Genomic DNA, 24,220 nt, shown 5'->3' with positions numbered 1-24,220 from the left:
TTCTCAATAAGACAATCAACTGATGACGTTTCTAGAGTTACCTTTCATGTAGATATGGTGATTTCATGTATCTCACATGTGCACATCCACACCACCACGCGAAGAACCACAAATCATCACAACTGCACCTCCGGTCCCACTTTGCCTTCAAAGAGACCTAACCAACACTCAAAACTTGGGGCATGATTCATCTTAGAAATATCACCCCTGTAAGCACATCAGCAGCATCTTTGATAAACACAATTCATATATCAGCTACTTATGCAACGCATAGGAGACATCTCACAATGCTGCACAAGTCTGCCATTGCTACCAGCCCCCTCTGTTACTAAACCATGTTTTATACTGTGCTGCACATCACCTCACGGATACTTCAGAGTGCTCCAGAATTGTGGAATACCAGGAGACTTATCATCCAAAAGGCATGGCCTCCATCAGCTATTTCTCGTACAATGCCAACAGTCCTGTGGCATGGTCTAAGCCTCTTCTAAATAGATGTCAGCAGCTTCATCAAGCTCTGGACACCCCCGCGCCGCACGGCCACCAGCTGCTGCGTGCGCCCCCCTGCTGTGCCCTCTGCCTCGCTGCCAAGCCGCGCTTCCGGCTGACCCTGCCGTCGCTGCTCTGGTCTGTTTGGACCATCATTTGTGCTTGTTTTTCCCTCGCTGCTTTTTGCCCGTTCTGAGTGTTGTTTTGCCGCCATTTGTGCCTGTTTTTCCCTCGCTGCTTTTTGCCCGCTCTGAGTGTTGTTTTTGCCGCCATTTGTGCCTGTTTTTCCCTCGCTGCTTCTTGCCCGTTCTGAGTGTTGTTTTTGCCGTCATTTGTGCTTGTCTGGCCCTCGCTGCTTTTTGCCCGCTCTGAGTGTTGTTTTTGCCGTCATTTGTGCTTGTTTTGCCCTCGCTGTTGTTCCCCGCTCTCCCCCGTGTTTCCCGCCTTCCACGCCGCCCCCGCCCCTTTTTTCATTCTGTTCCCTCCCCGCTCCCGCCTCCCAGCTGCTCCGCCCACCCGCGCACTTGGCCTTAAAAGGCGACCGTGCGACACAGGTGAGTGTGACCCACTTGTGGGACACCCCCGCGCCGCACGGCCACCAGCTGCTGCGTGCGCCCCCCTGCTGTGCCCTCTGCCTCGCTGCCAAGCCGCGCTTCCGGCTGACCCTGCCGTCGCTGCTCTGGTCTGTTTGGACCATCATTTGTGCTTGTTTTTCCCTCGCTGCTTTTTGCCCGTTCTGAGTGTTGTTTTGCCGCCATTTGTGCCTGTTTTTCCCTCGCTGCTTTTTGCCCGCTCTGAGTGTTGTTTTTGCCGCCATTTGTGCCTGTTTTTCCCTCGCTGCTTCTTGCCCGTTCTGAGTGTTGTTTTTGCCGTCATTTGTGCTTGTCTGGCCCTCGCTGCTTTTTGCCCGCTCTGAGTGTTGTTTTTGCCGTCATTTGTGCTTGTTTTGCCCTCGCTGTTGTTCCCCGCTCTCCCCCGTGTTTCCCGCCTTCCACGCCGCCCCCGCCCCTTTTTTCATTCTGTTCCCTCCCCGCTCCCGCCTCCCAGCTGCTCCGCCCACCCGCGCACTTGGCCTTAAAAGGCGACCGTGCGACACATGTGAGTGTGACCCACTTGTGGGACACCCCCGCGCCGCACGGCCACCAGCTGCTGCGTGCGCCCCCCTGCTGTGCCCTCTGCCTCGCTGCCAAGCCGCGCTTCCGGCTGACCCTGCCGTCGCTGCTCTGGTCTGTTTGGACCATCATTTGTGCTTGTTTTTCCCTCGCTGCTTTTTGCCCGTTCTGAGTGTTGTTTTGCCGCCATTTGTGCCTGTTTTTCCCTCGCTGCTTTTTGCCCGCTCTGAGTGTTGTTTTTGCCGCCATTTGTGCCTGTTTTTCCCTCGCTGCTTCTTGCCCGTTCTGAGTGTTGTTTTTGCCGTCATTTGTGCTTGTCTGGCCCTCGCTGCTTTTTGCCCGCTCTGAGTGTTGTTTTTGCCGTCATTTGTGCTTGTTTTGCCCTCGCTGTTGTTCCCCGCTCTCCCCCGTGTTTCCCGCCTTCCACGCCGCCCCCGCCCCTTTTTTCATTCTGTTCCCTCCCTGCTCCCGCCTCCCAGCTGCTCCGCCCACCCGCGCACTTGGCCTTAAAAGGCGACCGTGCGACACAGGTGAGTGTGACCCACTTGTGGGACACCCCCGCGCCGCACGGCCACCAGCTGCTGCGTGCGCCCCCCTGCTGTGCCCTCTGCCTCGCTGCCAAGCCGCGCTTCCGGCTGACCCTGCCGTCGCTGCTCTGGTCTGTTTGGACCATCATTTGTGCTTGTTTTTCCCTCGCTGCTTTTTGCCCGTTCTGAGTGTTGTTTTGCCGCCATTTGTGCCTGTTTTTCCCTCGCTGCTTTTTGCCCGCTCTGAGTGTTGTTTTTGCCGCCATTTGTGCCTGTTTTTCCCTCGCTGCTTCTTGCCCGTTCTGAGTGTTGTTTTTGCCGTCATTTGTGCTTGTCTGGCCCTCGCTGCTTTTTGCCCGCTCTGAGTGTTGTTTTTGCCGTCATTTGTGCTTGTTTTGCCCTCGCTGTTGTTCCCCGCTCTCCCCCGTGTTTCCCGCCTTCCACGCCGCCCCGCCCCTTTTTTCATTCTGTTCCCTCCCCGCTCCCGCCTCCCAGCTGCTCCGCCCACCCGCGCACTTCGCCTTAAATGGCGACCGTGCGAACGCGCAGCGTTGACGCGCAGCGGGCGCGCCGATTGTGCGCCGAAGGCGCGCCAAAGGTAAGCCCGTCTGCGCCCGTCCGCGACCGGATCGCGACCAGCGCCAGGACCCCTGGCCCCCACCGACGGAAGCCGACCCGACGAACCTACACCGCCGCCGATCTCATCGCACTCAACACCGGCCGCATCCCAGGATGTCATCGAGCCGCCCCGAAGCACACCCACGGACCCTTCAGCTGCCACGCCTGCAAATTCACCTGCATCCGGACTCACCCTGCACCTGCACTCGCCAAGCCGAACATCAGCAGCAACCACCTCAAGTGCATCCTGCTCAACACCCGCTCCGTCCACAGACACGCCGTAGAACTCTGGAACCTCCTCGACACCACCGCCCCTGACGTTGCCTTCCTCACCGAGACCTGGATGAACGCCTCCTCGGCCCCAGACATCGCCATCGCCATCCCGGAGGGCTACAAGATCATCCGGAGGGACCGCACCGCCAACCAGACGGGAGGAGGCATCGCCATCATCCACAGAGACACCATCCGCATCACGACCAACACCGACGACACCCTAACCACCGCTGAACACCTGCACTTCCAGATCCACACCAACCCGAAGACCACCCTCAGAGGCACCCTGATCTACCGACCCCCGGGTCCACGCACACGATTCAGCGAGGACATCGCCGACTTCGTCAGCCCGCATGCCCTCCCCTCCGCCGACTACATCCTCCTGGGGGACCTCAACTTCCACCTGGAGAACAACAGCGACCGCAACACCATCAGCCTGCTCGACAACCTCGCCAACCTCGGACTCAAGCAACTGGTGACCACCCCCACCCACCTCGCCGGACACACACTCGACGCCGTCTTCTCATCCAGCAAAGACGTCACCTTCAGCCACGCAACAGGACTCCACTGGACGGACCACAGCTGCGTCCACTTCAGCTTCAAAAGAACGACGATCCACCACCACCAGCAACAGGTTGCCCGAAGAAGCTGGAACAAGATCACAGCCGACCAGCTCACCGCTTCCTTGAGCCAGCACCCCCCCGCCAGCTCAGCGAACCCCAGCCAGGCCGCCGACAACCTCACGAAGTGGATCAACAACGGCGCGGACAAACTCGCCCCTATGAGAACCCCGCCCAGCAGACCCTGCAGCAGAAAAACACCATGGTTCACCGACGAACTCAAGAGCTCCAAGAAGAACTGTCGAGCCCTCGAGAAAGTCTGGAGAAGGGAACCAACGACGGACAACATGACCACCCTCAAGCTCGCCACCCGGAAACACCACCAACTGATCCGCGCCACCAAGAAAAATACATACAAGGACCGGCTGGACAACAACGCACACGACAGCAAGGAACTCTTCAACATCGTGAAAGAGCTCTCCAACCCCAACGCCGGAAACAATGACATCACCCCGTCGCAGGACCTCTGCAACTCCCTCGCATCCTACTTCCACAACAAGATCGCGGACATACACAACAGCTTCAGCAACCAACCAACGCAAGCCACAACCGCAACAACGCCACCCACCACCACCCTCCGCACCTGGACTCCAATCAGCACCGAAGACACCATCCGCACAATGAACTCCATCCATTCCGGATCTCCGACTGACCCCTGCCCTCACCACGTCTTCAACAAGGCCGACGCTGTCATCGCACCCCACCTGCGGGACATCATCAACACCTCCTTCGACACCGCCACCTTCCCTGAGAGCTGGAAGCACGCCGAACTCAGCGCTCTTCTCAAGAAACCCACAGCAGACCCCACCGACCTCAAGAACTACCGTCCCATCTCGCTCCTCCCGTTCCCGGCCAAAGTCATCGAGAAGACTGTCAACAAACAGCTGGCCGCCTTCCTCGAGACGAACGGATCCCTCGACCCCTCACAGTCGGGCTTCCGAGCGAACCACAGCACCGAGACCGCCCTCATCGCTGCCACCGATGACATACGAACTCTGATGGACAACGGAGAGACAGCGGCCCTCATCCTCCTGGACCTCTCCGCGGCTTTCGACACTGTCTGCCACCGCACTCTAATACAGCGCCTCGGCAACATCGGAATCCAGGACAAGGCACTGGAATGGATCGTCTCCTTTCTCGCCGGAAGAACACAAAGAGTCCGCCTACCACCGTTCAAGTCAGAGGCCACCAAAGTCATTTGCGGCGTCCCTCAAGGATCCTCACTGAGCCCCACCCTCTTCAACGTCTACATGAGCCCCCTCGCGGCCATCGCACGCCAACACAACCTCAACATAATCTCCTACGCCGACGACACCCAGCTGATCCTCTCCCTGACCAACGACCCCGCCACCGCCAGAGCCAACCTGCACGAAGGGATGAGAGAGGTAGCCGAATGGATGACGACCAGCCGCCTGAAACTGAACTCTGACAAGACGGAGGTCCTCATCCTGGGCTCCGCGCCCTCCGCCTGGGACGACTTCTGGTGGCCCCCCGCCCCCAAACCGACGGACCACGCACGCAACCTGGGCTTCATCCTGGACTCCTCCCTCTCCATGACCAGACAAGTAAACGCCGTCTCCTCGTCTTGCTTCAACATCCTGCGCATGCTACGCAAGATCTTCCGGTGGATCCCCACCGAGACGAGGAAGACGGTCACCCAGGCCCTCGTCACCAGCCGACTGGACTACGGCAACGCCCTCTACGCCAGAACCACCGCCAAGCTCCAGAAGAGACTCCAGCGGATCCAGAACGCCTCGGCCAGACTCATCCTCGACATTCCCCGACGCAGCCACATCTCCGGACACCTGAGAGATCTGCATTGGCTCCCGGTCAACAAGAGAATCACCTTCCGTCTCCTCACCCACGCACACAAAGCCCTACACAACCAAGGCCCGAGCTACATCAACAACCAGATCAACTTCTACACCCCCAAGCGCCTCCTCAGATCAACCAGCCACGCCCTCGCCGCCGTCCCCCGCATCCGAAGAGCGACAACAGGAGGAAGGTCCTTCTCCTACCTGGCCGCCAAGACCTGGAACTCACTCCCAACCGACCTGCGCCTGACCCAAGACCACCTCTCCTTCAGGAAGAAGCTCAAGACCTGGCTGTTCGAGCAGTAACGGCACCCCCCCCCCCCCCAAACCAGCGCCTTGAGACCCTACGGGTGAGTAGTGCGCTCTATAAATGACCTGATTGATTGATTGATTGACCAGGCTCTGTGAGTGCCAGGGTTTTGGACCCTCGACTCAGATGGACCTGCCTCCCTATTTCTAAGTCTGGCCTAAAGGCAGCTTTAACTGTTTTGCAAAAACAACAATTGATGGACAGAATGCAGAACAATGTCATACATTCACCTCAGTACAGAGATCTGGGCCATGTTTGAACTGGGGTAGTGTGGAGTGCAAAAAAACGATGGATTTAGGCCCAGATCTCTGTACTGGGGTGAATGTATGACATTGTTCTGCATTCTGTCCATCAACTATGGTTCAGCTTTAACTGTTTTGCCCGCCTCATGTTTTCTAAAAACATATGAAACAATATATGCCTACATATAAAGGGGTTCCCAATCAATACTCTTTCACCATTATTTTGTTGTCATATCACTCACATTATACTCCCTACCACCCAAGCAAAGGATATAAATCAAAAGACCAGCCCTCTCCAGCAGGTGGATGTTTTCGCTTTAAGTGACTGTGTTTGCCCTTGCACTTCAACAGATACACCTAAAATGAGTTCCCAAAAATAGACATTTATTATAAATGTTCATTCCTCAATATAAACAAGCTATGGTATATTTTAGACCTGGGCGGAATTTGCGTAGTCGTGTTCCGCAAAGTTCCGCAAAGATGTAAAAAATCTCTGTGAGCACGTGGCATTTTTCTGCCCGTTCGCAATGCGGTTTTCCTGTTCGGGGACACTGTTTGCGTGCTCGGGGGGAAATATCTGGCGAGCTTGCCCATGTGGTCGCCAATTGGTGCAGCCATATTGTTTCACTTCTTCCACTGTGGAAAAGTAAATTTTGCCATGTTGTATGTGCCTACGTGTTCCCCATCTTATGACATATGTGCATGATCGATATGCATGTAATCCCCTCTGATCGATTAAAGACGCAATTACAGTTGTGTCCATCCCTAGTATGCCAGTTTCCAGTCCTCGTGAATACAACGAATATTAGGCCTATGTAAAGCTACGTTGCCACGTTTCACAGTGTGCACGTTAATTCATTGAATTGTCCCCGTTTCTAGGCCTCAAAAGGGCCCAGACTCAGATTCAGCTCCTGTCTCCTGAACCCTCTCCGAGGAGCGATACAGCCCCCACCTGTATCCCTGACCCTTAGCTTACTTCTTGCCACGCAGTGCCCGGCTCGGCCTGGCTCTGCCTCCCAGTCTGCCAAGAATATGTTATGTTTCTAGTTATCAGTCCAGCCCTCCTTCTCTGCATTCCTAAGCTACTGAATCGCATCAATAGTTTCCGTCATGGTCTAGCCTTTATGTCTCCATGTAAGAGAAATACTGTATTAATATTCATAGAATATTCCTCACACACGCACTACATATAGAATTATGCATGCACCAGTCTTAAAGTCTATTAGCCTTTGCCCCGATAACTTTTGGATTTTATCAACATGTACTCTAAACACTAGATACCAGATATGCCTGGGTACATGTCGCTCTGACACTCCAGACTTTAGTCTCCTCTTCTAGCACAGAAGTCATAGCCCCCAGTTTTCCCTGGTAACACGTCATTGCCCATTTGCGCGCACCACTAGGTTAGAGGTCCCAGCTGCTCAGGTAGCCCCCTCCATGTTTCCGCCCCATTTATGACATATTCTGTTACGTTTACATCACATGTCTATGTATACGCCCTGTACACGCCTTCTTGTTACTTCATTTTGCCCTTATCTTTCGCGACTGCTACGAAACCACGCCTACTGCTACGCCTACTGTATTGAATGTAATGTATTTGTTTAACTATAAATATTGTGCACTGTTATTAAAAAGTTACCCCATATGCGCATCATTCCCAGATCCTGCCCCCGGCAGCTGTCGGGCCCTGCCATCCTATTCCCGTACAGGCTGTCCTGTTCCTGTTCTTTATGCTTGATTAAAGCCTGTCAACTTCAGCTACCTCGTATCTTGACTCTTATTTATTGAGCTATCTGTTTATTGATTATAGTCCAAAATAGATCCGGTAATAATTTATTTATTTACCACATAATGGCGCCCGAATAGGGACTTGCCCTTTCCCCACGCGCCGGAGAAGCCACGCAGGCCCCCTGATCCTCTGCAGCCGTGACGGAACCATACCGTGCACGTGCAGATATTTCTGCTTCAAGTATCCCTCAGGCCCACGGAGGAGACGGAGGTTGCGGTCCAGCGTCCAGACGAGGCGGTGGAGGAACGCGGCGAGTCCCGACCAGAGCCCAAGCCGAGAGTCCAAGGTCCGAGGTATCCGGAGGCCCACCTGTAACTGAAGTCCGAAGTTTGTCCGTCCGTCGTCGTAGCAGTCCAGTCCAGTCCGAGGCCTTCCGTTCTTGCTGCCCGGTGAGTACCGTTGCTGGGGTAGTATCTAGACAGGGTCAATTAATTTGTCTCTGGTCCGTGGGTTTGGGTACACAGATCCAACACAAAGTGTCCACCTAGGTGGATGCGGGTCCTGACGTGTCTCTTTATGGGACCGGTAAGTTTCGTACTGTTTTAGCAGTGCATCTAGTCATTCTAGTAAGTTTCTGTTCCAGTAAGTTCTGTTCTCGAGAAAATTCATGTATTCTGTCCGAACTGTTATCTTAAATGTTATTCCATGTGTTTTCAATGTCGTGGTATGAATGATTCGTTTTTCAGTTATTATTGTGTTTATCGTGTATTGTATTGTGTCCAGATTCCAGTCTAAGTTATGCCTCTGTTCACGAAATTACGTCAGTTAAAAACTAGAAAAGGTCTGCTCGAGGAAGCAGTTCCTGTCCCGCCTAGAGACAGTCCAGGTCATTTTATGTATCATAAGCATGGCATAAGTGCCATATTATATCTAGACCTATGGGTGGAGTACACCAAGGAATTAGAAGAGAAATATAGATGGCCCGTATCAGGTACGTGGGATGCCGAGTGCATCATGCGAGTAGAAGAAGCATTATGGAAAAAGAAAGCCAGACAGTCCCAGAAAGATGCCATCGAGTTATGGCGCAAAGAAATTCATAAAAGAACCGAAAAAGAAATCAGAAAGTCAGAATTAAGTAGAGAATCCTCGGAAAGAGCCCAAGAAAGGGAATTAATCGAAATAGGTGAACGAGTTAAAGCTGAACAGTCAGACAGACAGAGAAATGCCCTCATTAAGGGTATGTATCCTCTTCTTGCCGAGGGCTTGCCGAAAGCAACCCCGGAAGCACCATGTACTTTTCCGCCGCCATTAGTTCCGATTAAGCTACGTCACAAACCGACCGCAGCTGATATTTTTCTCTCGTCCTATTTGGACGACACAGTCCCAGAATATGCAAATCCTGTTCCGCCAGCTCCTGTAAATAATGTAATTCCTGTTCCTCCAGCCACCGGGGCACCTGTTACAGCACCTGTTACGGTACCCCCGGTCCAGCCCATAGTACAAGTTCCCGCTACATCGGTCACTCTGCCAGCACGAAGAGTATCAGTCGACGAATCTAGTTTAGGGGCCGCGGGGGGAGGTCCGCCTGGTACCCCGCCGCCACACAAACGTGTAACGTTAGTCGAGTTACATGAACGTGCGTTACAGCGTACGCCCAAACATCAGTCCGTTGCAGATATCAGACGAGCTCTCACCGAATGCCGTTATGATCCAGTCCCAGGCGATGATAATATGGTCATATATTCATTGCGTGTAAGACGGGTGACCGAGTATTTGGACACCCTACCGAATATGAAAGAAGATCTAGACAGAATATATCGTTTCATCCGTACAGGAGAAGATCCAGAAAGTATTGGCGAAATCATGTCTCTAAGGAAAGCTGAGACCCAGCTCATGCTATTAAAGTTTCTAATTAATTGTTTAATAAGGGAACAAGATTATCCGACTAAAGATCCGATCGAAATGAGAATCCTGACAAAGTGGAGTGATCATATAGCCGAGGGAAGACACAAGACACTCAGTAGTATAGAGAGTATGTACAAGAAAATTCGTAAGGAAATAATAAGGTTACACGAGAAACGAATAGCAGCACAAGTAAGCGAGAAAGAAGACAACACTGATACTGAAGAAGTAGAAGACGAGAATACCGCCAGAATAGCGTATGTAGGTAAATCTAGATTTCCAGACCGACATTCACGCCTAGAACACAAGAAAGTTTTTCCCCTTCCAGCACTAGAACAAGGGAATCTTGAACAAGTATTTCAAGCTACCGATCACATTCTGAAATCACAAATTGGTTATAGCGAACTTAGTACCATGCATGAACAAGAATTAGCCCGATCAGCAGTCCGATGGGCTACTGATTCTACCACTTTTCCAGACGAAATAGTGGCACAAATGTTTCTGAAACTGCCCCCAGCCGAGCAGCGACTGGTGGGTATGTATATGATCCAGCACCTCATTACACTGTATGAGGGTCAGCATTCTGATCCAGGTCAGTTACATGATGTTCTGAACGAGTTACTCCAGTATAGATGGAGAGGTCTAGGTACCGATTTAATTAGTGTTATTCTAGAACAGCGCCACAAATATAGAACGTTTCTGAATCCGCATTTTGTTCATGTCTCACCTCCAGAAAGTAAACCATTTTACATAGATAGACAGAATCCGTTACGAGAAGTACTCCCAGTTAGGACAGCGGGTGGTGAAATGCAACGAGTATTTGTTTACACCCCTATCACCAAGATGGAACTCTTAGAGATGAAGAAATTAATTCCCTGTCACGACAAGGATCCAGCAGGGTTCCATCGAGAATTAAAAGACATGCTCCGTATGGGAGAATACACATATCCAGATATCATTAAAATGCTAAAGGTCCTGTTGCCCGCAGGGGTATATGAAAAACTCAAGGAAAAAGAATGGGAGGTGGGAGAGAAAAAGATTGATTGGACAGCCCTAGAGGCTGAAGATAAAATACGAGTACCAGGTACCGGTCTTGGGGACAAATGTAAAGAATTGCCCGAGTTATTGATACAAGTTCTGCCAAGGTTATTAGCCACGAAAAAGGAAGATTGGGATGCAATCTCAGCATGCAAACAGAAACAGGATGAAGACACTAGTGATTTTTATTCTAGATTTGAAAAATGTTTTATTATTAACAGTGGTTTGAAGACAAGTAGCGAGTCATACCCTCATCTTTTTGTTACTAAATTAGTCGAGAATTCAAGTCCACAAGTTAAAAATCGAGTATTGAAAGTCGAAAGTACCTGGCAAGCTAATACCCCGTCACAAATGCTTCAGATGCTCCAGTATCACCAGAACAGAATCAGGGAAGAGCAAGAACACGAAAGGAGACGTATGAAAGATACGAAAATGAAAGTATTAGTTGCACAATCTGTTCCACAAGACAGTCAGAAGAGGGGTCCGAATCAAGCCAGTCATCCCGCAGCTCCCGTTAAAGGGACATGCAATTATTGTAAACAGCCAGGTCATTTTATAAACGAGTGTGCAGTTCTGAAACACAACATAGCAACTGGTAAGACTAAAGAAAGACCACGTCCGCCTAGACAAGAACAAGTTTCACAGACTTCTCAGTCACCACAGAATGCACAACAGACAGTTCCAGCACCGCAGCCTATCGCTGCAACACAGCATGTTACACAGCAGATGTACCAGTATGCCCAGACAGAGTATCCAGAGTATCAACAGTATTCATGAAACAGCCTAGAGAGGGAGGTAGGCTTGCCTCTCATCGAGATACCTGTAGATCAAGAGGGTCCCTACGTACACAGTCAAGTATTAGGGAAAGACAGAAAGTTTTTGATTGATACAGGGGCAAGTAGGACTACTATCAGTCATGACGAGGTTCCAGGGGCTCCGCTCTCAGGCTCTAGAAATGTTTCCCTTGGATTTTCAGGAAAGCCTATTGTGAACGAGATTTCAAAACCAGTTTCTCTAGAAGTTGGTCCATTGTCCCGAACTACTGATTTGTTACTTACGAAATCATGTCCAGAAAATTTGTTAGGCATTAAAACACTGAAAGAACTAGGTGCAGTTATTTGCTGCTCCCCAGAAGGAATCCGATTGTTTTTAAGAGACTTTAAAGGTCACTATGTATTACGCGATTTTGATCCAAGATTACTAAATGTACCGCAGCATTTATGGGCGCAAGGTCCAACTGATGTAGGTTTTATGCAAATCACACCCCATCGTGTGACCCTCAAGCAAGGTATAGTCTTGCCACGAATCAGACAGTACAGATTGCCACCTGAGGCTGTAGCAGCCTTATCCAAAATTATTGACGAGCTTATTGCTCAAGGAGTGGTTGTAGAAACTGACTCCAATGTATGTAATTCTCCTATCATTCCAGTCATGAAACGTACTGATCCAAATGCACCTCCAGTATATCGATTAGTGATTGATCTTCGAGAGCTTAATAAATGTATCATTCCCCAGTATCCAGTAGTCCCAGATATTTCATCCCTATTAACAGCCATTGATTCTGAAGCTACGTTTTTCACTGTCATCGATCTCAAAAATGCATTTTTCAGTGTCCCCATTCATCCAGACAGCCAGTACCTTTTTGGTTTTTGTTTAAATGGAAGGAGCTATAAATTCACACAAGCTCCTCAAGGTTTCACAGAAAGTCCTAGTATTTACAGTCAAGCACTTAAGAGACAACTAGACAATATTCACATGCCAACTGACACTGCCCTGCTCCAGTATGTCGATGATCTACTGATCACAGCCCGTTCTGAACGTGACTGCGAGCGAGCGTCACTTACAGTCCTGTATTTTCTGGCCGAGCAGAGGCACAAGGTGTCCCCTTCCAAATTACAATTCTGTGTCCAGCAAGTGATCTACTTAGGCCACTTACTGTCCAAGTGGGGTAGGCAGTTGACACCAGACCGTATCCAGTTGATAGCGAGTCTTCCACAGCCCAAGACACAGAAGGAGGTACGTGCTTTTATTGGCCTCACTTCTTACTGCAGACAATGGATTCCTCAGTATGCATTTCTAGCCAAGCCACTGATACAGTTAACGACACAGGAGGCAGCCGTATCGACTGTCCTCCCTTGGACCCAGGAACATACACTTGTTTTTAATGAATTAAAGAAAGCCTTATGCCAAGCACCTGTTCTAGCTACACCGAACTACAGTAAGCCTTTTACACTTTTTGTCACAGAACGTGATGGTACTGCATTATCTGTTCTCACACAAGATCAAGCAGGACAGTACAAGCCCTGTGCTTATTTTTCGAGCACACTAGATCCAGTAGCCCAGGCTTTGCCTGCGTGCCTCAAGTCAGTTGCAGCCACAGCTCTAGCTATCAGACAAAGTGATTCCATAGTATTAGGACACTCCCTGACAGTACAAGTTCCACACTCCGTGGAAGTTCTTTTAAACCGAACACAGACTCAGCACTTGACCATTGCACGTTTAACAGGTTATGAACTGACACTGTTCCAGCCACACATAGAAATCAGACGCTGCAACATTCTGAATCCTGCTACATTGTTACCGTCAGTTACTTCAAATCCCGCCACACATGACTGTGTGGAAGTTGTTAACACTATGACCAAGCCAAGACAAGACCTGACAGACATTGCATTACCTAATCCCGACCTGACACTTTATGTGGATGGTTCATGTATGAGAACAAGTACAGGAGAACTAGTAGCCGCGTATGCAGTGACTACTGAAACTGAAGTTATAGAAACACACCGTATTGACACCCTGTCTGCTCAAGCAGCAGAGCTAGTTGCTCTGACCCAAGCCTGCATACGTGCCAAGAACCTGAAAGTAAACATATATACAGATTCACGATACGCATTCGGAGTCGTACACGACTTTGGAGTGCTCTGGCAGGAGAGAGGTTTCATGACTTCTCATGGAACCAAGATTCAGCATGGTCTCCTCATTCAAGCTCTGTTAGATGCAATACATTTACCGACAGCTATCGCTATCATGAAGTGCAAGGCACATACGAAAGTTACTGATATCATTTCCCAAGGTAACGATCTAGCAGATCGAACAGCCAAGCTTACAGCTCAGACACCAGACATTCCAGTTAACACGACACAGACATTCATTCCAGAACAGACTACTTGTATGACAGTTAAGGACCCTACACAAGATGTCATAGACATACAGTTACATGCTACTCCCGAAGAAATCAAGAAATGGTCCGAACAAGGAGGGGTCCAGACAGATCAGGGATGGGTGACGAAGGGAAAAGCCACATGGTTTCTCCCCGACTCTATGGTTCAAGTCATTATTAATACCGCACATAGTCCAGCACATCTAGGAGAAAAAGCTATGTTAGACAGTATTCAGAACCTTTGGTTCAACAAGCATTTACGAGCTGCAGCCAAGCAGAAAGTCCGTACCTGTATGATATGTTGCCAGTTCAATCCAGGTAAAAGTGTCCCGGTGGAACAAGGTGGATTCCAACCTCCTGACCACCCTTTTGAAGTCCTCCAGATGGATTACATTCAGATGGAGCGATGTCGAGGTTTCAAGTATGTCCTTGTAGTTGTATGCGCTTTGTCCAGGTGGACAGAAGCATATCCAGTTCCAGATTATACAGCCGCGACCACTGCTAAGCAGTTGGTTCGTGAATTCTTTCCCCGCTATGGACTCCCTAGGGTCGTGTATTCTGATAACGGCCAGCCATTCTCATCTGAGCTCATGAAACATGTTTCCCTTTTGTTAGGGTACCAGTGGAAGTTCCATTGTGTGCGACATCCTGAAGCAGCCGGTCTCGTAGAGAGACATATTCAGACCCTGAAAATCCGTATTGCCAAGACATGTAAAGAGAAAGGTGTAGACTGGCTAGTTGCCCTGCCAGTTGCTTTATTCTTTATGCGAATGGTTGCACATTCCAGATCAGGTCTGTCCCCTTATGAGGTCGTATTCGGCCGCCCCCCAAACATGTGGGGTACACCTAGACCCCGCAGTATTACAGATGTTTCCAGTAATATGCTGACAGATTACCTAGCTTCCTTGATGTCTGCCCTACACTCTTGTCGTTCACAGGTTGCCGCTGCATTTCCAGACAATACCGAAGTGAAACCGCATGAGGTCATTCCAGGCGACCTTGTCCTTGTAAGGAACTTTGATCGTTCAAGTCCACTGGAGCCTCGTTGGAAAGAGCCGCGACTTGTCCTTCTGACCACCCGCACGGCCGTGAAGTTGGAAGGCCGCAAGGGGTGGGTCCATCTTTCCCATATAAAGAAGTTCCATGGAGTTCGAGAAAAAACATTTTCAAAGGACTGTTCCATTTCTAAAGACTGCCTGAAACCAGACTTTGATCTGAATCCTGAACTGAAAGTTCCTCTGTTAGAGAAAACTCCGCAACAGGAGTATAAGTTAAAGCTCCGGTCTAGTAAAATAAGTCAGCCAGTTTAATTGTCTAAGTCCCTCTCGGGTGAAACGGTTAGACAGGTTTCTGACATGTATGAGATAGACCCCCATAGTGAGAGAGTTAGTCAAAACTCTATACGATGTATCGTTTTTCTAAGTTTCTTATTGTTTCTAAGTCTAATGGTTACCTGCACAAGTTATGCATTACATTTATGTTTTCCAAGTTCACATGTAAATAAGTTTTCTAATGCTACAGTAGAGCACACATTTAGTGATCTGCCTCCTCACGAGTTATCCTATCGTCTTGCTATGCGTAATAATACATTCATCAGAATGTTACACTATTCACACCAGACCAGCAATGCCACTAATTGTTGGGTGTGTGGTCGACTCCCCCCTTTCCAGACACCGAAGGGAGTTCTGCCACTCTTTCCTTATCCGTTTTCACATAATGGTTCGTGTGGAGCATGGTCCACGTTAACGTCATCCTCCAATGATATGTCCCTTCTGAACAGAACATGTTTTCCAGACAAGCAAGGTCTCTCCCATAGAACAGGGTTAGATCTAGAAAATGAAGTTTATGATTTAGGTAATTATTCTTCGAATTTTATGGTCCTGAATGTTCAGTCTGATACCACTCCAGACTTACCTGCTATTTCAGTACTACCAGTCAAAGGCGAATTATGTGTCCGAAAGAATGGTTCCGCACATGTAGGACATAGTGATTGTACTACTACTGTCGAGTATAGTGACAGTGGGAAATCTATTTTCAAAACCTCACGTCATTCTTATTTTGTTTGTGGTCAGACCGCATATGTTCGTCTGCCCCCCGATTGGGATGGAACATGTTATATTGCCTTCCTACTGCCACCAGTTTTTCTAGCCCCATCTGATTATCACAGAAACACACATCTAGTGCACGTCAGACATAGGAGGGAGATCGAGTCCCCAATTGTCGATCAAACTGAAACTACTCTAGAACAGTATCAAGACTTCAATAAAGGTTTCTTCTTCTTTATAGGCCCTGTCCAGAATAGTAAGTTAATACGTAGGTTAACAAGAACCCTTGAAGCAGTAGTGAATGAGACTACTTCTGCTCTAGGTAACTTAACTGAAGAGCAATCTGCTATGAGATTTGTCGTGCTCCAAAATCGTCTCGTTCTTGACGTCATACTGGCCGATAGAGGAGGAGCATGTAGAGTCATCGGATCTAGTTGCTGCATTTTCATTCCTAATAACGCGCCGTCTGTTTATTCAGCTATAACCAGACTTCATAAAATTGCCCATCAGTTACACCAGAATCCAGGCACCTGGACATGGTCCGGTTGGCTCTGGAGTATCATATCTGCCTGGGGATGGAAAGTATTGTCATTCCTAGGTATTGCAGTAATGATCATATTCAGTTGCTGCCTCTGTATACAATGTGGCCCTGCGATTTGCGGCATTTGTGCTACCTCTTGTATTCCTAGTCCTAAGTCCCGTTCTAAGACAATTCGAGACGAACAAATGATGCTGTATGAAATGATAGATGGTATCATGAATATAGATGTTTCCTGATGGAAACGTAGGGCACAAGGAGGGAATGTGGAAAAGTAAATTTTGCCATGTTGTATGTGCCTACGTGTTCCCCATCTTATGACATATGTGCATGATCGATATGCATGTAATCCCCTCTGATCGATTAAAGACGCAATTACAGTTGTGTCCATCCCTAGTATGCCAGTTTCCAGTCCTCGTGAATACAACGAATATTAGGCCTATGTAAAGCTACGTTGCCACGTTTCACAGTGTGCACGTTAATTCATTGAATTGTCCCCGTTTCTAGGCCTCTAAAGGGCCCGGACTCAGATTCAGCTCCTGTCTCCTGAACCCTCTCCGAGGAGCGATACAGCCCCCACCTGTATCCCTGACCCTTAGCTTACTTCTTGCCACGCAGTGCCCGGCTCGGCCTGGCTCTGCCTCCCAGTCTGCCAAGAATATGTTATGTTTCTAGTTATCAGTCCAGCCCTCCTTCTCTGCATTCCTAAGCTACTGAATCGCATCAATAGTTTCCGTCATGGTCTAGCCTTTATGTCTCCATGTAAGAGAAATACTGTATTAATATTCATAGAATATTCCTCACACACGCACTACATATAGAATTATGCATGCACCAGTCTTAAAGTCTATTAGCCTTTGCCCCGATAACTTTTGGATTTTATCAACATGCACTCTAAACACTAGATACCAGATATGCCTGGGTACATGTCGCTCTGACACTCCAGACTTTAGTCTCCTCTTCTAGCACAGAAGTCATAGCCCCCAGTTTTCCCTGGTAACACGTCATTGCCCATTTGCGCGCACCACTAGGTTAGAGGTCCCAGCTGCTCAGGTAGCCCCCTCCATGTTTCCGCCCCATTTATGACATATTCTGTTACGTTTACATCACATGTCTATGTATACGCCCTGTACACGCCTTCTTGTTACTTCATTTTGCCCTTATCTTTCGCGACTGCTACGAAACCACGCCTACTGCTACGCCTACTGTATTGAATGTAATGTATTTGTTTAACTATAAATATTGTGCACTGTTATTAAAAAGTTACCCCATATGCGCATCATTCCCAGATCCTGCCCCCGGCAGCTGTCGGGCCCTGCCATCCTATTCCCGTACAGGCTGTCCTGTTCCTGTTCTTTATGCTTGATTAAAGCCTGTCAACTTCAGCTACCTCGTATCTTGACTCTTATTTATTGAGCTACCTGTTTATTGATTATAGTCAAAAATAGATCCGGTAATAATTTATTTATTTACCACACCACCCATTTGCGATGCGTGTTTACTGTTCGCGAACGTGGATGTCCGATGGCGCATCAAAATGCTGTGTTCACGATCACACAATCTAGCGGGATCGTGCGGCCAGCTACCAAAATCTCATGGCGCACGCGAACGGATAGGAAAACTCGTCGTGCATGAGTCGCTTCCTCATGCGCGAACATATATTTTGAAAGCGCGAACAAGGGAAAAATCTGCCCCTCTGCTATCTAACACTTTCCCTACTGTTGCACTTGCTGGAGTGGGAATAGTAAGGTATTACCCTCAGCTATCCAACACTTTCACTACTGTTGCACTTGTTGAAGTGGGAATAGTAAGGTATTACCCTCAGCTATCCAACACTTTCACTACTGTTGCACTTGTTGGAGTGGGAATAGTAACATTTTTGTCTCCACTATCCAACACATTCCCTACTGTTGCACTCTGGAGTGGGAATAATAATTTTATCCTCTCCGCTATCCAACACATTCCCTTATCCTGCACTCCCTGGAGTGGTAATAGTAATTGTATTCCCTCCACTGTCTAACACTTTCCCTACTGTTGCACTTACTGGAGTGGGAATATTAAATTATTCCCCTCCGCTATCCAACACTTTCCTATTGTTGCACTTGCAGGAGTGGGAATAGTAATTTTATCCTCTCCGCTATCCAACACTTTCCCTACTGTTGCACTTGCTGGAGTGGGAATAGTAAATTATTCCCCTCTGCAATCCAACACTTTCCTTACTGTTGCACCTCCCCGGAGCAGGAGTAGTAAATTATTCCACTCCGCTATACAACACTTTCCATACATTTACATTGCCTGAGGTGGGAATACTAATATTATCATCCCCTCCGCTAACCAACACTTTCACTACTGTTGCACTTGCTGGAGTAGAAATAGGAAATTATTCCCCTCCTCTATCCAACACTTTCCGTACTGTTGCACTTGTTGGAGTGTTAATAGTAAATTATTACCCACCGCTATTCAACACTTTCCCTACAGTTGCACTCTTTGGAGTGGGAATAGTAATTTTATCCCCTCCGCTATCCAACACTTTCCCTACTCCTGCACTCCCTGGAGTGGTAATAGTAATTGTATTCCCTCCACTGTCTAACACTTTCCCTACTGTTGCACTTCCTGGAGTAGGAATTGTAAATTATTCCCCTCTGCTATCCAACACGTTCCTAGTGTTTCACTTGCTGGAGTGGGAACAATAATTGTATCCTCTCCGCTATCCAACACTTTCCCTACTGTTGCACTTGCTGGAGTGGGAATAGTAAATCATTCCCCTCTGCAATCCAACACTTTCCTTACTGTTGCACTCCCTGGAGCAGGAGTAGTAAATTATTCCACTCCGCTATCCAACACTTTCCATACTTTTACATTCCCTGAGGTGGGAATAGTAATTGTATCCTCTACGCTATCCAACAATTCCCCTACCGTTTTAGTAATGTCTTGTAAAATGTTGCTTTAAAATTAAATAATTATTTTAATATTTTAATTTAATATATATATTAATTGTGTTTATATTTATGCTACATGTGTATATATATATATATATATATATATATATATATATATATATATATTCACAGAAAAAACCATAGGTTATAGACCATATATAGTTAGGAATTAGCATTTACAAAACCTTGAAAATTCACTGAAAAAACCATAGGTTATAGACCATATATAGTTAGGAATTAGCATTTAGAAAACCTTATTTTACTCACACAAAACCATTGAAATTCCATATATAGTTAGTTGCACTAACTATATATCGCGCACCCGCAATCCACTGCTGATGATGTCACATATTACATCATTCATGACATGGTCAGTGACATCACTGATGACATCACTGATGACATCTCAAATGACATCACTGATGACATCATCTAGTGTCTGTGTGTTTTTGTAAAGTTTAAATACGTTTTACATATTGAAGAATGACTGGATGTATGGAAGACTGAGTGTGTGTGTGGCTGGCTGGGAGGTGTGTGACTCTGTGCATATCAATGTGTACTTGTATCAGTGATTGTATAAGAGAGTAAGTATGTGTTAGTATATGTGTGAAAAGTATGGTGTTCTGTGTTTAACTATAGATGAGGAAATCGAAGTGTGATTGATTCTTCACAGGACTGACTAGGTGTATGAGTGCATATGATAGTGTTCTAATAATAACTGACTGTATGTATGAGTAATTGTATGGGTGAATGAGTGAATGTGTGTGTAGACGTACGAATCAGTGAGTGCGTATGTAGTAACTGGTATTGGTGTGTCATGATGTCATCAGTGATGTCATTTGAGATGTCATCAGTGATGTCATTTCAGATGTCATTAGTGATGTCATCAGTGATGTCACTGAAGTATGGTGTTCTGTGTTTAACTGTATAGATGAAGAAATGGAAGTGTGATTGATTCTTTACAGGACTGACTTGGTGTGTGAGTAACTCCATGGATGAGTGGCAGTGTGTGACTGTCTGCATAGGTGTATGAGTGCATATGATAGTGTTGTAATAATAAGTGACTGTATGTATGAGTTATTGTATGGGTGAATGAGTGAATGTGTGTGTAGACGTAGGAATCAGTGAGTGCGTATGTAGTAACTGGTATTGGTGTGTCATGATGTCATCAGTGATGTCATTTGAGATGTCATCAGTGATGTCATCAGTGATGTCATCAGTGATGTCACTGACCATGTCATGAATGATGTAATATGTGACATCATCAGCAGTGGATTGCGGGTGCGCGATATATAGTTAGTGCAACTAACTATATATGGAATTTCAATGGTTTTGTGTGAGTAAAATAAGGTTTTCTAAATGCTAATTCCTAACTATATATGGTCTATAACCTATGGTTTTTTCAGTGAATTTTCAAGGTTTTGTAAATGCTAATTCCTAACTATATATGGTCTATAACCTATGGTTTTTTCTGTGAATTTCATTGGTTTTTTAACAGCTAATATCTGTAGCTGTAAAATGTATTCTTCTTTAAATCCAAAAATATATTTTATATGTTTATGAATAATTTTTTTTAAAAATATTTTTGTTTCTTCGTTCCCGCTTCGCGAATCGGGAAGCTTCCCGTTAGCTGACCTTGATGCCGCGAAATAGACCGCGAGCCGGTAAACGTTTCTTTACCGCAAGTGCCGCGTTAGAAAACAACATCGTGACGCCTCCCGTCCGCATGACGTTTCACGTTCTCGCGTGATACGTCATATGACGTGCTACGTTAGCGAACTGGTACGCGAAGCGAGTCGCAAAGCGCAGGTTTCTGGAAGCAAACCGGGAGGCCCTGCAAAGCGCTTAACGTAAACACAGCAAGTCATGTGACTTGGTAATAACACTTTTCATTGGTTCATTTCACTTTTGGTTTCCTAATGATGTAAGACTAGGTCATATAATCTAAAATGAATACTTTTGATTGGTTGAGAACTCTTGTTTTTCCCAAATGATGAAAATCCCTCCTTCTTTCCTCACTTTGACTTTCATCATTGTGAGAGAAAGACCCTTTGTGATCACTGAGCAATGGCTTCTTTAGTAGCTTCAGCTGGTGCTTCCCCACCACCTCCACCACATCCAAGGAAGAGTGGACCACCTGCTCAAGTTATAATTCAACAAGAAGAGGAAGAAGAGGAACAGGACGACGAGCACGAAGAGAGGCAGTTTTTGCCTGAGCAGCCCAGGACGTCTCACCGGAAAGAAAACTTCATTTGGCAATTTTTTTAAATTCCCAAAGGTCAGAAAAAAGTAAATGCAAGATACGTAACTTGCCTTATATGTCAAGATAGACTGTCCAGAGGAACCGAGAAAAAATACAGTTTCGGAAACTACACAATGCATCGCCATATGACTAGGTGGCATCCTAACAACTACAGTGCTGCACAGTTTCGGAACGACCTAGATAATCTCCCTATTATGGCCAGAAGATCTGTTGTACCGGAAGTAACGGGACCAGAGGGCAGGGAGATGGTGCCAAATATACAAATGAAATTTGGTGAAGTAAAACACATCTGCGTATTTTGCGATGGATTCATTTGCTACGGAGAAAGAAGCATCACTCTGATCAACAGAGCTATTGACTATCATATGCAAGTTTGTACGAAACGCCCAAAATAATAAATACTTCTTTTTTTGTTTTGTTGCTCCTGTTGAGCCCTTTACAATGAATCGTTTTCATTGCCCCCTCCAAGAAAAACCCAAAAAAATATAAAACTGTTCAGAAAAATTCAAAAAAAGTAAAAAAAATGTTCCGAAAAATAATAAAAAAAATATAAAACAACAAAAACAATTAAAAAAAAAGTTCTTTTCAGAACTACCTCCCCGTTATTAAAAAATTGGTACAATATTTGGAACTGTGCCTACCTCTATTTCTCTTAGTTCGCTTCCCAGTTCGCTCGCCGGTACGCGAACCGGAAGCGAACCAAAAACAGTAAGTATAAGGGAAGGAAACAGACACTTATGTTAAAAGAAAGACAGCTATAGGGGAGTAAACTAGAGATACTATTACCCGTAATCCACTGCTGATGATGTCACATATTACATCATTCATGACATGCTCAGTGACATCATAAGCAGAGGATTGCGGGTTTTTTGGCAACGTGCCTTATCCACGGTTTAATAACGCTGCCTTTTGCTTTATATAAGTTTTCAAATTGTATGAAATATATACCAATAGGTCGTTATGAACCTTTAGGTAGTGCTTTTCTTCATGAGGTCTGGTCGCTTCCATACACATACAGATGTTTCAAAGATGATCAAGAAGTTTATCTGAATGGAGAGGAATGTACTGAGACGCCAGATCATTCACTAATGTGTAGGCACATACAGTTACACAGTTCATGCAACAAACACCGACCAAATATGGCTTGCGTGTTGCAAGGCACGCCAGTTCCTGCTATCATCCCCACGTTCAAGTTGTTGGAAAATGGTAGTTATTTGATGCTCAATAATGAAGATTGTTCTGAGTTAATTAAAAGTATTCCTTTTATCGTAACAGTAAGTGAACGGGTTATTTGCTGCAGAAATGTTCTATTTCCTCCCACACATGAACATAGGGAGTTTTCAATCTGGCCACAAATACCAACCTTGGGACAGATTTCAACGGCATGGCAAGAATAAGAGCTCTTTTGTCTCAGAGAGAGGTGGCCTTGAGTTCGGCCCGTGAAACTTTCGTGCTTCACATAGCGAACACCCGTACAGAGGTGCAACCCTTTTCAATTCAGATTTGCCTTTCAATTTCAGCAAGATGGTTCCGACTATCTTTAACGCATCCTCCACAAAGGCCCTGGCGCACTTTTTTAAAGTTGTTACCAGTGGTCTCGTGACTTCATTTGAGAAAATCTTTGGAGTCATCCCTGCTTCCTTTCATTCTATTTTCTCCACTCTGGTTCGTGGATTGGCATTTTTACTTGCATTACCAGCGGACGCTCTTGTGCTTTTTTACATTTTTAAATATGGATGTCCCTCCTATGCAACCTCCCACCCTGCAGCTGCTGATACTGTTCCGCAATCGCATGCTAGAATATTATGGCACAATGCCGTTGGCGATATTAAGCACGGCATATGGATTATCTTTTCGATTCTCCTACTTCACCTGTGTCCAGCCTGTATTTCACTGCCTGACCTGTGATTTCGATTGGGCCATTGATTTGTGTCTCTGCGGACCGGTTTCTCCTGACGTCGACTTTAATCAGCTGATGACTCCTATCATTACTCACGAGTTGGTTTGTCCTGGCGAAAGGATTATGGCTGTGGCATTGATGCATGGACTACTTGGTCCCTGGAATTTACTGGCGGCAGCACAGTCTTTCTTGGAACAGAGCTTTCTTGAAAACCCACCGAGCTGTCCTCTGATGGTGATAGAGGATCCGGTGATGGGAGAGCACGTATGTTCTTTTCCGCTTTTAAATTGGATGGCTGAACTGTTTTCGGATGAAGACGGTGACTTCCTATTGGAGGCTGTTGCAGCTTATTTTGCATACACAGTTATGTCATAGACCTTTTTCATGTTTGATATGCTGAGTACTAGCATTTCATTGACAATTCATTGACTTATTTGTCAAGTTTTTATTATTTACCTTGCCTATTGGCTTAAGACTCGATAAAGTACTTGGCTGTTTTATTTTTCTTTAGCATTAAATTTTCCTAGTTTTTAATGCTTTACCTTGCGGACCGTCCACATATAAACTTGCAATCTGCTCTCATGAGATGGCACTTCTATTATCTTATTCAGTTCGTTTCCGGATCATGGGGAGGTGTCATCTAGGTCCTGGATATCTTTACACCGTGTTAAGTTAGCATGGGCTCATTACCGGTTTAAACG

General features: G+C 46.8%; 1 protein-coding gene across 1 annotated transcript in view; it reads right to left on the bottom strand.

Annotated features, from left to right (window-relative positions):
• Positions 1 to 24,220, bottom strand: part of LOC144772159 (pepsin A-like) — a 77,887-nt gene that overhangs the window by 16,482 nt on the left and 37,185 nt on the right. The window lies entirely within an intron of this gene.

Source organism: Lissotriton helveticus, chromosome 8, assembly GCF_964261635.1.
Source record: "Lissotriton helveticus chromosome 8, aLisHel1.1, whole genome shotgun sequence".
NCBI classification, from domain to species: Eukaryota; Metazoa; Chordata; class Amphibia; order Caudata; family Salamandridae; genus Lissotriton; species Lissotriton helveticus.
Note: the sequence above shows the minus strand (reverse complement) of the source record. Positions and strands in the feature narration are given on the sequence as shown.